Raw genomic sequence first — 12626 nt, forward strand, 5'->3', positions numbered from 1 at the left:
CTGTTGAAGGAAGCACAAGGTAGATTTATCGAGTGACCCATCGTTGTAACCGACCAAGTAACGGCTCTAACCAATATCTTTTAACAAGATTCATAGACATTTAACCAGTCCCTTGTTATGAAACCTTACCCATTATTGAGGGCTTGTTTAGGGCTTTTATTAAGAATAATGAAAAGATGTTTCACTACTGTTCTGGTATTTTTATGATTTTATTTTTATGGGTGCTCATTTTTTTACCCTTTCTGTCTCTCTCTCTCTCTCTCTCTCTCTCTGTCTTTGCCTGGGCTAACATTCCCTTTACTGCCTCTTTTCCGGAGTTTAGCTCTGTTTCCCCAAAGGCTTTTATTGCCCCCTAACATTGTGTTAGGACACAGAATACTCCACAGACCTCAGAAAGAGGGAGCAAGAGAGGAGGGGGGTAGGTTTGAGATGTCAAAAGGATGTGGTTAAACTCATTTTCTCTGGCTTACATTTACTCTTAAACTCGAGCACAATGCCACGCGGAACATTTCCCGTTGATCTCAGTCCTTTAACTGCTCAAATGCATATACAGTGTACCTTAAATTTAGCTCCTCAAAACTCCTCTTAAACATTATATATATATATATATATATATATATATAAAACGCTTTATTTTAGGGTCTTTTAAGTTGCTTATCAGCTTGCATATTATTAGAATATTGGCTGTTTATTAGTACTTATTAAACACATAATAATGCCTTATTCTACATTCTTAATCCTACCCAATACCTAAACTTAACAACTACCTTGGTAACTATTATTTAGCAGTAAATTAGAAGTTTGAGTCAAAAGTCGTAGTAAATAGTGTATGTGTTCCCCATACTAAAGTGTTACCAGAATTATTATTGTTATTATTATTATAATATCTTTATTTTGTACTTCCAAGAATCCCAATGATAAATACCATAGTAATATTACGGCACTTTGAAATATATTATGCAACAATTCATTCCACATGAGACACAGTACTTCCAAGAATACCATCTAATACCATCACTTTACCATAATACCACCACACTTGTTTGTCAGGGCCACCCTTAGGATTTGGTCTGGCTCAATTCTGATAAGTAACGCCCACTTTTAACCATCCAATCAACTCTTGGTGGATAAAATCAAGCCCGGCCTAAATTATTTCACAGTTTAAATATCCTGTTTCACTCAGGAAATACATCAAATTAAAGTAAAACTGTATAGAAACTGCAATCCACATTGACCTCAAGAACATTTTTATTATTATTTTGTACAACAAAAAAGTTTAGTGGCACTTGATGTCTCTTCTAAAACCAGAAACAACTAATTCATCTTTGTAACCAGAATAGATTTCAGTTGCCTGTGGTGTTGGCAGCATGTGAAGAATAGTTTAACCTAACCACTGTACATTTGAAGTCATGATCTAGTGGCCTGAAAACGTAAATTAATTGGATTCAGTGCACTATCCTTGCAATCCTAGAAGGCTAAAGGCAAATTCCAGGTCTTAATTTGGACTAGCGTTTCCAAACCCTTATGAAACAGACAAAGAGCCAATTTGCAAAGGCATCTGGTTCCCCTGACAGCATAGACTTGCCCTCCTCCCTGTCGCCCTCTGTCTCTCTGTCTCTCTCTCTCTCCTGCCCCCAGTCCGTCCTCGTCTGTTTATCATAGAATCTTGAAAACAGAATCAAACATGAAAGGAAGAGTGCAGGCTCGAGCTCTTTAAGATTGGCTGGAAATGTGACATCTCTGGAAGCGTTTAGCCTGTCATAGCTGCCTGTGCTCTTCAAAGAAGAGCTGGAGGAATGAATTAATGTTGCTCCTGTAACTAACATCCTTCCTCTTCCTCTCATCCCCCTCTTCCCCTCCCCATATTGGCGATTATGATAGTGTGTGTGTGTATGGGATCTTGAAGAGATTTTTATGAAGGGGTTGGAACAGGGCACACACTGAGGGTCACGATCGCAATTACTAATTTAGGTGTAATTGAAAGCATAAAGCAGTTATGATAATGATAATATGATTTCAAATAAAAGCAGTAATGTCAGAAAACAGAGCACCATTCAACAGTTTTGAAGTCTATTATGCTTTAATCAAACATACACTAAACATACACTAAGGTAAAATCAAACATACACTAAATACAGTAATATTGTGAAATATTATTACCATTTAAAAAAACAGGTTTTATATTTTAATATATTTTCAAATATAATTTCTTCCTGCAGCCATTACTCCAGTCTTCAGAGTCACATGATCCTTCAGAAATCATTCTAATATGCTGATTTGCTACTCAAGAAACATTTTTTGTTATTATCAATGTTGAAAACATATATTGTGCTGCATACTATTTTTGTGGAAACTGTGATACATTTTTCAAGATTATTTGTTGAATAAAAGAATTCATTCCTTTTTAAAAAATAAAAAAAATAAAAAGTCTTACTTACCCCAATCTTTTTAAAGTAGTGTAAATTGTTTCTCAGACACATCAGAGATGTTTCTGCACAAAAAAAACAACAACATGTTATTCATGGACTAACAGTCTTTGTTGGTTGTGAAAAATCGGTAACACTTTATTTTAGTGCCGTAGTTACACATTACTACATGTACTTACTATATAGTAATAACAGTAAATTATTCATAATTACAACTAACCCTAAACCAAACCCTAACTCTATAAGTACATGTAGTTAATTAATATTACTCAGTACTTATTTGAGTAATTACATTGTAACTACGGCACTGTAAAATAAAGTGTAACCGAAAAGTCATTTTTTTAATCAACCAAACATTCACACTAACAATACTTCTACAGCATTTATTAATGTTAGTTAATGATAATCTCAACATTTACTAATGCATTTTTAAGATCAAAAGTTACATTTGTTAACGTAGTTAATGCACTGTGAAGTAATATGAACATAAACTTTAAAGGTAGTGGGAATGCTTGACTTATCTTTTATTGTTGATGTCAGACATCGTTGATTTGGGTTCAAATCTCTGTGTCACTGTCTTTATACATTTAAATGCTTTTAAAGTCTAAATTGTCCTTTTTATGCTCTTAATGCACTTTCGTGGTCTTCGTGAATGACTTATTTGAGCATGTTTTTCCAAAGGAAAAAACAGTTTGTCATAAATTATCAAAATAAACTCACTCTTCCTTTTTTTGCGGTCACTCGCTTGGACTTTCGGATAATGTTAATGATAACCAAATCGCCCTTTGGGCATTGTGTTTAGCAAACTTGCATTTGGCCTGACTCTATTCTGGTATGTAACACCTTCTGTTATGATCCAATCAATTCCCAATGGATAAAATGAATTCCTGTCCTCCATTTATTCTCATTCATACCCTGTACCATTCAGAAGTACATAAAAATACAGTAAAATAGGTTGTACAACAATTGACTTTAAGGACATTTTTGCTGATGTGTTGTAAAATCTAGCTGGTGAATCATAGCCAGTTGAGAAACAGTCTATTAGTGGCATTTGACCACTCACAGCTGGCCCTAGTTCTCCATCTCTGTCATTCTCTGAGCCAATCAAACGGGACGGTCAGCGGCCCAGGGAGGAGCAGGACCAAGAAGAGGGAGAGTTTGCCTCCCAACTTCACTGAACCCAAGGGTCAAGAGGAGTTTATCACACCCCAACCAGGAGATTTAGAGTCCCTCATCTACAGGCAAATGCAGACCCACCTACTTACATGCACTATTGAACACTCAGACCCATGCAAACACACTCTCATACAAAGTGGTCCACAAAGGAAAGAATTCTGTTTGCTCATGGCACTCATCCATGTAAAAGCACCATCTCAACGGCAAAGCAGACCGTCTGTGTGTTTCTCAGCACGTCCAGTCAAACACTATAACACACACACACGCACCAACATACCCTTTACCACCACAAAGAGAAGTGGCACGACACTTTCCTTTTCACCACAGCATGCCGACTCGCTAACCTCCCTCCCTTCCCACCTTTGTATCAGTTGAGCAGCATATGGTTACTGCCATCTGATTCCACAGCTGAAAGTGCCTTTCACTTAACAGTTCAGAAAAAGGTCAGACTTCTGCAAACAGAAATATCTGGCTGGAGAGACGCTCTCTCGCTCGCTCTCATTCTTAGGTGATGGGAGACAGAAAAAAAGACAAAAGCAAGAGGAAGAGGAAGTTATATCTGCTTTGACAGGAAGGGGATTGTGGCACACTAGGTTTAACGGGAAAATTGGCCACTTTGAATCCTGAATCCTATTCAGTCCCATTCTGAATTCTAGCAAAGAATTTCAGATGCAGCAATTTCTGAAAAATACAACCAAAAAAGCCATGTCGGTCATCCTTAGTAGTAATGAATTCAATTATTCTATTAAGAATTATTTTATATTAATCTCAAATGATTTTGAGAATGTGTGATCCAATCAGCATCCGTTTTGATTGATTTGCACTAAGCTGCGGTGTTGTCAAGTTTTATCTAGGGCTTGATGAGTGCGTGTTTGGCTCACAGAGTCCTGGTTGCACCGGGCTATCTAGTCTCTCAGGTCCCCATTGTGTCACACTGGTAAATGATTAATGTCAACTGTTCCTCCTCTGACCCTGCTGGTTAAAAGACTTGTACCTGACAACTTTCAACCCTTAGCTGGAAGAGAAATGCCTCATCAGTCACACAGAGAAACTCTCCTGCTCCAAACAAACAAAAACAAAAAAACCCTCACTGTTTGCTTTAAGTTTATAAGCTTACCTCTCATAAGATTTGCAAAGTTAGTATTAATTTTATTAAATAATTGCACAATATTAATATTATGTATTACAAGATTGTAATATTAACTTACCTGACAATATAAACCAAAGATGGGTGGTGGGTGAATCACACGAAACCTGTGAAGAACATGTGCAGGTCTTTTTTTAACCTAAAATTAGAAAAAGCAATAAATTATTAATTTTAAGAAATTAGAGATAAGATATTATTCATTTAAAAAGAGTTTTTTTATAATAAATGTTTGCTTTGTGACAAATTCATTACAAATATAAGCATTTTTCCTATAATGAAAATAATAATAATACTTTATTTATGTACTGCAAAACACTTAAATGCTTACTATATAAATAAGTACAAAGTATATAAAATAAGCTATGTATATATAGAATCATAATAAGGATTAAGTGTTCAAAAACATTTATACCATCATGGTAGTATTTGTTGTGCTGCCTTTTTAAATAATAAAAGAATACATTTCAATAAAAAAATAATATGTATTTGGAAAAAAATATACTTTGACAAACTTTATTTAACAGTGTCTTTGTTATATAAGGTACACAATACTCTAGTAATAACAGTAAATTGATAATTACATGCAACTAACCCTAAACCAAACTCTAATCCTAAATCTATAGTAAGTAGCCTACATGTTAGTTAACATTACTCATTACTTCAGCGTTCACACTGTCAATTCTTAGGATTGACAACCGCATTTACTTACAGGTGTGAGTCTCGAAATGTCCCATTCACACAGCAACTAGCATCTCGAATACTGTCTGTAGTCGAATCCATATTCGCTTACCAGTAACCATAGCAACAGTGACCAAAGTAATATGATGGCGACGTCCATAAAACGGAAAAGTCTCACCACTATTTGACACGACAAGAATCCAATTAAGCCATGAATTCATCCGTCAAATCTTCATTAACCGACAGAAGCTTCGATGTAAACACTCGCCAGCCGGACCCATTTAACCGCTGCACTCGCGTCTTACATCCCTTACATCCTTTACATCCTTGTTTTCCGAAAATGCGGTTGTGAGTCCTGAAAATTAACGGTTGTGAGTTCGGTTATAGAATGCGGTTGTCACACCGTAAATAACCGTATGTACTGTGTGTGAACATAACCGTATTAAGGACTCAAATACTGGACTGACAACCGTATTCTGCTGTTGTGTGTAAACATGGCGATAAGTACACTGTAACAATGACAACTTAAAATAAAGTGTAAATGTAGTAATGAGAATGTAACAAGAATCACTGAGAAAATTATGGTAATGAAAAAAAATCTTGGTTACACTTTATTTTACAGTGCCATAGTTACATTGTAGTAACTTAAATAAGTACTAAGTAGGCTACTATTAATTAACTACATGTACTTGGGATACTATAGAGTTACAGTTAGGGTTAGGGTTTGGTTTAGGGTTAATTACTTGTAATTATGCATAATGTTGTTATTACTATAGTAAGTACATGTATTAACGTGTAACTACGGCACTAAAATAAATTGCTACCAAATACTTTATCCTAAACACATTGTATTCTTGAACTTTTCAAGTAAATGACCGGGAATTCATCATGGTAGATGTTTTGTTTTTATAATTTAATCTCAGCATCAACTAAATTTTATGTTGAGCACAAGTTATAAAGTCTGGTATGCACTATTGCAGTGAGCCGAAATATTAAATCGCATATCATCATTCCAAGCTTTTGCGTCATTCAGCAACAACGTCATCAAACATTTTTTATATAAAGATTTAATGAAGAAGTAATGAAGACAGCCACAAGGAGCCAGAGAATCATCCACTGCTTTTGAAGACAACAACAGCATACTGTTTGAAAACCTATCAGTCTCAAATGTGGTTTTTGCATCCGCTGTTAAACTTCAAATAAGTCTAAAGGCAAGAGAAGAAACTTCTTCAATCGATAACCACCTCCTCTTCCCATCTCCTTGCGGGCCACGGCCATTGAGAAAATCTCTTTCAGTTCCCATGAATCTACACACATAGAGATCTCTGATAAAGAACTGTTTTCTGGAATCCCGGTTCGCTCTCCAAGTCAAAATTAACTACATGTGGTACGCTCGCTGCCGAGAGTGTCAGACCACATCATGAATGCACGCCGGCTGACTGTCTCCCAGACGGGAGCCTACAAAAACGAAACACATCCGGAACAACTCATCTGTTTGTTGTTTGTGTGTGTGCTTTTGGAATCTCACTCTTGAATGGCATCGTCGAGTTACACCATAAATCTGTCCCTCATCAGGGAGACAAAATGAAAAGGGCTCCCCGCCATAAAACATCTGTAACAGTTCCATCCGCCACTAACACGTAATGGGGTAATTACCGAGTGGGGGGCGGTTGGTTTGGAGACAATGCTGAACCCCTTTTCTTTAGTAAGGCTCACAGAATGTGCAGTCTGATGTCCCGAAAGCTTACCAAAACCAACGAAAAGTCGATGTCACCCGAACTCCATCCTGGAGGTGCATAATTGATGTCTGATCTTTTTTTAGGAAGGCTATGCGCTCCTAGCCGGCCGTTCTCCACACCTCCTAATCAAGCGCAATTGAGGTTAACTGTATTGTGCCGAGCTGAAACGCTAGACAGGTAAGCTGCAAAGCCTCATGACTAATGGATGGTGCGAGCCAGCAGGGGCTGTGACCTTTTGAGACACCCCAGGCACCATCTACAGAGCCCGGAGGTGTCCATCAGGCCGACTTACCAATCAAGTACCTGAGTTCAATCCCCCGGCCCGCCCCGTTCGTGGAGGGTCTGTTCCTGCTAGCTCGCTGCTCATGCCCCGTGTTTGTTTTTCTCAGTGGATCACTTTACAGTACAACTCCAAACGCTCCATTGTTCCCCTCGGCGCAAGCTTGTTTTTATGAAATCAAGCAGGTCTCCGGCTCACCCGAACTTTTAAGTCAAGTTTTAAGAGTAGCAGTCAAGGCACACGGCCAGCGGCGCAACCAGATGGAGGGTGGCAAAAAGGTCGCGTCCCTGCCCTGCCACTAAACACCGCCATTGTCTGATCGGCTGTGCAAATTTACCCTGCTCTTAGCACACACTCTAACCAAACCCCGAGACAAGACGCACACACACTTAACGACAGTAACCAATACTAGACCATTGTCTCTAAACACTCAATTGAGCCACGAGTGTGACAACGCCTAAAGAGTTTCCAGAAAAATAAAGTATCTTGTCAAACAAGTGTGTGAAACGTTCATCATTGCAGACACTCTGCAAATATTTGCGTATTCTCCCTTTCTTAAAGGGATAGTTCACCCAAAAATGAAAATTCTGTCATCATTTACTCACCCTCAAGTAGTTCCAAACCTGTAAGAATTTATTTCTTCTTCTGAACACAAAAGAAGTTATTTGGATAACCAAACAGTTTTCATTGACTTCCGTATGGAGAAAAAAAAAAAAATACTATGGAAGTCAGCTGGGTGCAACACCAACATTCTTCAAAATATCTTCTTTAAAGAAATTCATACAGGTTTGGAAATTGAGGGTGAGTAAATGATGACAGAATTTTCATTTTTGGGTGAACTATCCCTTTAAACTAGAACAATCAATCCACACGCTACTATTAGATTTGAAATGTTTTGCTGCCGTTAACATGATAAAAGCACGACTCGGTTTTCAAAATGGCCCCTAGCCTGTGTTATAATGTGATTAGTAGGTAAGCTAAACCCAGGTGTTACTCAAAAGCATCTCAGGCTGTGATTGTGGAGAGAGGGGAAACTCAGCAGATGCCCCATTAGAGGAACTTCACCTTTTTTTTTTATCTGTCCTGCTCCGTCATGTGTTTTTCTGCAAATCAAAAAGCTGAAAATTTTGGTGTGGAAACAATTTTCACTCAGAAATTGTTAGTATATTTCACAAACAATTACAAAGAGCAAGAAACACATTGAATTAATCATGAAATTTTGAAGTAGAAAAACTTCTACAACATTTTCTTGTAAAACATACTACAGTACAAACTGCGAAAAATAATTTTTACAGTGCAGCCGCTAATTGCTTTGACCCCTGTTGATATAAAGACCTTTTACAAAGAGAACAGTGCTACAAAATTAGATGAAAGATAATATGACCTTTGACCCCAAGGCATGGGCAAGTGTACGTACTGTTTGGGTCGGCCTTTTGTCTGTGTCTGTCCAGCGGATGAATGCAGGGCTACACTGGGGGTCAGTCAAGGCATCTGCCACCCTTCAAGCACGCTCTCATCCACCCTCCATCTTCCCATCTGTGTGCGCTGCTGTCCTTCTGTCTCCTCAAACACACACTCCTCCTTACTGTCTTTTGATCTGTCTCTCTTCCTATTCAGTTTTATGAACAGGCTCCTGACACATGTGTGTCCTGCGATCTTAATCATTAACAACAAGATGACATTAAAAGTGGGAGAAAATTGAATGTGAATTCACATTTAATTTGGCATGTTTCCATTTAACTGACACCATTTGTGGTATAATGTTGATTATAACAAAGAAAATCTTTATTACAAGGCCTCTAAAGGGATATGGTAAAGGAAAAAGAAATTGTATGTCAATGCTTTTGAATTCTCTCACAAATGTTTTTTGCGTTCCCCAGAGAAAGTTCGCAAAACTTTTCTGTTCTTTGTGAGCGAATGTGTGTTTGTTCCTCCCATCTGATATTTTTTTCCACCATCATATCCCTTTAGGGGCTCTGCACAATTTTTGGAGGGTTTAAAAAGCAGAAACATGAAGCTAATACTTATATTCATTCTTGTGTTATCATATTATTGTGAATTATTTGAGCTGTATAGCTGTTTAAGTCATTTATGGCTTTGCATTGTATTGGCGACAAAGTTGTGAAAATATACACAGAAATAGTAAGAGAGTTTTACTAAAATTATGTTGACACACATGATGTTTTACATCTTGTAGTTATGCGATTGAAACAGTATTTTAATGGTTACAAACTTGCCCCATTTCCTTTAATTCTAAGTATGCCTCGCTGTAACCCAGATTTTTGCTTTAAATAAATCATTTTTTGTGGTAACCAACATTATGCCACAAATGCTGTAGACTTGCACTAGGCCCAGAATATTCCTTTTAACTTTTTATTAAAATGTATTTGTCACACTTTTGAATTATGCTTTCTTAATGTCTACTTCATGAATTCATTATCAGTAATTGATTTGTAAGATTACGAGAGCTTCCCAGAATCAAGAAAGAATCAAGACTGTATATCTTTGAGATTAAGCATTACCAGAGCCCTCTACAGTCGAAATCCTGTCTGATAGCGCCGTGCACAGATGTGATGCGTCAAGGCTATTTATGAAGAACATTCCCCAAATCTCCACTGAAAGGTATCTGTCCCTCTGCCAGGCATTTCACTGTACAATTTTATGAAAGACAAAAACACACATACACACACATTAGACATAACATTCAAATAAACAGTGATGTCTCAAGAGGCATTCCCGACAGTAGAAGATTGCTCTCCAATGACCAGGAAGAGCCATTTACTTAATGCAGCACCGAGTCCAGGAATGCACTGAGGAACCCGGAATGGTAAACTCTGCATTCCATTTTGCTAAACACCCTCTGTATCTCCTGCATTCCGATCTCCATCTACTCTTTCTATGAACCCGGCCATTATTTCATAAATCATAATCAAATAAGAGATGGTCTCGGATCTGCAATCAGTCTGCTTTTCTATCCTTTAAAAGGTCACTGATGTTCAATAAATTCTGAACTGTTTCATACTCAAATGTCCTTGAAAACCTCAAATAAGGACCTAAATCCACAATATGGTCAAGATGACATGAAGCCTATTATATCTAAAAAAGCAACCCCCATTATTTTATTCTTATCCACCGTAAGCATATGTCATATTTGTGTCTTTCTACACAATCTTTAATCAGTGCTGACCACTGTAAACCTTTAGTGCAAACCATAAATGAAGATATGTTAATTATACAGCAATGATTAATCTTGGTTTATGTTAATTTCTACATATACTAATACATTTATAATATTATAATTTGTTAATGTGCATAATAAAATGCGTGCATGTATATTATATATATATATATATATATATATATATATATATATAGTACTGTCAAAGAATTAATCACGATTAATCGCATCCAAAATAAGTTTGTTTACATAATATATGTGTACTGTGTATATTTATGTATATTTAAATATATACATGTATATATTTAGCAAAAATACATTATATTTATGTATAAAATATTTATATATAATGTAAAATATAATATATAATATTATATATAATATTTATATATAATGTAATATAATTTCTTAAATATATATATGTATGTGTGTATTTATATATACATAAATATATACAGTACACATATTAAAACTTACTTTGAATGCGATTAATTGCGATTAAGAGCACTTATATATATTTTCGGCTTTATTTATAAATTATAGTACGAATAAAGGCATTCATTCATTTATTTATTTAAAAAAAGAATAAATACTGACCTCAAACTTTTGAACTGTAGCGTATGTATGTATCGATGTATATACAAAAGTTTGGGTTGCATTTTTTTTATTAAATAAGTTAATACTTTTATTCATCAAGGATGCATTTAATTAATCAAAACTGACAGTAAAGAATTTTACATTGTTACAAAAAAATCTATTTCAAATAATTACTGTTCTTTTGATCTTATATGTACAGTATATCTTTTTAAACCCTGATTAATAAATACTGTTAAAAAATTCATTATACCTTATGAATAAACTGATGCTAACAAATTGAACCCAACGTAAAGTGTTACCAAGAAGATGGTAGACTCACAGAATGAGTTCCTGTGTGTATATCCATCTGTTTAGACCTTTCTAAAAGGACCTGTAATGGGTGATGAGATCCCACCTGACACTGCACATGCTGTCTCCATCCTCATTCTGAAAGACATTATCATTGTAAGTGTCATTCGCCCAGACAGCTAAAGGGCACATTAGCATCTTTTCCCCCTCCTTGAACAAACATGTGTAGAGAGGCATGATACTGTAACAGAGTCTGGACAACATATAGCATTTCAAAGCATTTTCCTAATTGCTTCCAGGCCAAGGCCGATGCCTATATGGAAGCAATCCCTGCTTTCAACCTTTTCATCTGAAGATTGGGAAACATTACAGTGTTAAGAAAACTTAACCTGCGGATAGCTAATTCATTGGAAAACAGCCTGTTGCTCGTACACTCAGATCCACGCTGGAGATGTATTTCCTTAAATCTCTGTGGTCCACATGTTTCAACACTATTTAAATGCTGAGAGGTGACTGTGCAAGGCATTACTCCGCCACATATTAGCACCATTACGCGGAGCTGATTATTGGAGCAGAAACGTATGCGAGAATAAAAACTCTGCTAATAATGCACTGTGAAAATGAGCCACAGAACTCTCGTGGGGTTTTAAAACGGTCTGAGAGCTAATAAAAATGTGAAACAGATCAGGTGAAGAGCTGGATTATCTCAGAAGAGGATCTGTCAGTAGAATGGAAACCAAAGATGGACACATGAAAAGAAGCTGCCGAGTTAAAACAAGAGCAGAACTGTTAGACTTCACACAGGACTGAAACTAACATTCTAACTCCGCATGACACATTGTATAAAACACAAAAAATCATTGCTCAGGCCCCAAACTCTGAGAAAGTAACATCAGTTGTGGGAATTGTTTAATCTAATCTATACAATTTGGTAGTTTTTCCACATCAAATGAATGTGGTTAAAAATATGAGTGACATATCATTCAAAATGATAGAAGCCAACATGAAGTTTACAGGATCTGAATCATGGTTTTCAACAGCTGCTGCAGTGGCTTCTATGAGGTCAACATCTCCTGTCTCTCGGGACAATTATTTAACCCTATGCCGATAAAATTAC

Source organism: Megalobrama amblycephala, linkage group LG13 (assembly GCF_018812025.1).
Source record: "Megalobrama amblycephala isolate DHTTF-2021 linkage group LG13, ASM1881202v1, whole genome shotgun sequence".
NCBI lineage: Eukaryota > Metazoa > Chordata > Actinopteri > Cypriniformes > Xenocyprididae > Megalobrama > Megalobrama amblycephala.